Source organism: Anopheles arabiensis (assembly GCF_016920715.1).
Source record: "Anopheles arabiensis isolate DONGOLA chromosome X unlocalized genomic scaffold, AaraD3 X_pericentromeric_contig0019, whole genome shotgun sequence".
NCBI classification, from domain to species: domain Eukaryota; kingdom Metazoa; phylum Arthropoda; class Insecta; order Diptera; family Culicidae; genus Anopheles; species Anopheles arabiensis.
The window spans coordinates 57,501-60,000 of NW_024412097.1; positions in this window are offsets into that span (position 1 = coordinate 57,501).

Genomic DNA, 2,500 nt, shown 5'->3' on the forward strand with positions numbered 1-2,500 from the left:
CTCGGTCAGACCTACAAAGTGCTATATCTCGAATACGAGGCGTCGGACTGGGGGTTGTAGAGCAATTTTAAGTTCGTCTAATGATTCTACATCCGATTCTGGATAGCGGTTTTTGACCACTTTTCAATATTTTGTGACACCCCGAACCTAGGGGCAGCTCCTAGCTTTTTTCAAAATGTGCACCGAACGGGCCGGAGAGCTCGTGTGGCTCAAAACATGTTTTCGCTAAAACACCTCAAAACGTGTAAGGAACGCACCCTAGCTCTTGTTTTTCAAAAGTTATGGCCATTTAAAGTCAGACGGTTTTTGCTTCAAAATAGCAATTTTACCCGTCCCTATGGCCATGCTTTAAATTTTCACGAAAATGCCAGGTCAGACCTAGGGCGGGCCATATCTTGAATACTAAACGTCGCAGACATTGGTCGTAGAACAATTTTAAGTTCGTCTAATGATTCTACATCCGATTCTGGATAGCGGTTTTTGACCACTTTTCAATATTTTGTGACACCCCGAACCTAGGGGCAGCTCCTAGCTTTTTCAAAATGTGCACCGAACGGGCCGGAGAGCTCGTGTGGCTCAAAACATGTTTTCGCTAAAACACCTCAAAACGTGTAAGGAACGCACCCTAGCTCTTGTTTTTCAAAAGTTATGGCCATTTAAAGTCAGACGGGTTTTGCTTCAAAATAGCAATTTTACCCGTCCCTATGGCATGCTTTAAATTTTCACGAAAATCGCCAGGTCGTAGAACAATTTTAAGTTCGTCTAATGATTCTACATCCGATTCTGGATAGCGGTTTTTGACCACTTTTCAATATTTTGTGACACCCCGAACCTAGGGGCAGCTCCTAGCTTTTTCAAAAATGTGCACCGAACGGGCCGGAGAGCTCGTGTGGCTCAAAACATGTTTTTCGCTAAAACACCTCAAAACGTGTAAGGAACGCACCCTAGCTCTTGTTTTTCAAAAGTTATGGCCATTTAAAGTCAGACGGGTTTTGCTTCAAAATAGCAATTTTACCCGTCCCTATGGCCATGCTTTAAATTTTCACGAAAATGCCAGGTCAGACCTAGGGCGGGCCATATCTTGAATACTAAACGTCGCAGACATTGGTCGTAGAACAATTTTAAGTTCGTCTAATGATTCTACATCCGATTCTGGATAGCGGTTTTTGACCACTTTTCAATATTTTGTGACACCCCGAACCTAGGGGCAGCTCCTAGCTTTTTCAAAAATGTGCACCGAACGGGCCGGAGAGCTCGTGTGGCTCAAAACATGTTTTTCGCTAAAACACCTCAAAACGTGTAAGGAACGCACCCTAGCTCTTGTTTTCAAAAGTTATGGCCATTTAAAGTCAGACGGGTTTTGCTTCAAAATAGCAATTTTACCCGTCCCTATGGCCATGCTTTAAATTTTCACGAAAATGCCAGGTCAGACCTAGGGCGGGCCATATCTTGAATACTAAACGTCGCAGACATTGGTCGTAGAACAATTTTAAGTTCGTCTAATGATTCTACATCCGATTCTGGATAGCGGTTTTTGACCACTTTTCAATATTTTGTGACACCCCGAACCTAGGGGCAGCTCCTAGCTTTTTCAAAATGTGCACCCGGGCGGGCGGAGAGCTCGTGTGGCTCAAAACATGTTTTCGCTAAAACACCTCAAAACGTGTAAGGAACGCAACCTAGCTCTTGTTTTCAAAAGTTATGGCCATTTAAAGTCATACGGGTTTTGCTTCAAAATAGCTATTTTACCCGTCCCTATGGCCATGCTTTAAATTTTCACGAAAATGCAAGGTCAGACCTAGGGCGGGCCATATCTTGAATACTAAACGTCGCAGACATTGGTCGTAGAACAATTTTAAGTTCGTCTAATGATTCTACATCCGATTCTGGATAGCGGTTTTTGACCACTTTTCAATATTTTGTGACACCCCGAACCTAGGGGCAGCTCCTAGCTTTTTCAAAAATGTGCACCGAACGGGCCGGAGAGCTCGTGTGGCTCAAAACATGTTTTTCGCTAAAACACCTCAAAACGTGTAAGGAACGCACCCTAGATGATGAAAAGTGCAATCAGAATGTCAATCGACAACTTTGTTGGGGTACCATTTTACTCTACGGGCCAGTAGCTTAGGCGCGCCAACAGCGCTTTCCTTTCGGGTTCCCATTTTTGCCCTCCTGGGATTATGATCATTTGTTCATTGCCTACTATAGGGAGGGTACCTTGCTACGAGGTCAAACATGAAGATTGCACCAAATCGTAGTTTTTACCTCTATTTAGTCGTAGGAGCATGGTTTGCAGTGGCAGTGGGTCATTAAGCCCCCGTTTGGGTCATACGTCCCCTCCGCGATAAAAATCGTCGTATGCCTATAGTCCGAACTAATGAAGCAAAAGTGGTGTCTGGTGGGCTCTGCCGATGATTTTAACCTATGATTTTGAGCTTCCACCCTATCAAAACGTTCCCTGGAGCAGTACATCACGGGTCTACGGACCCAAAGACTTCGT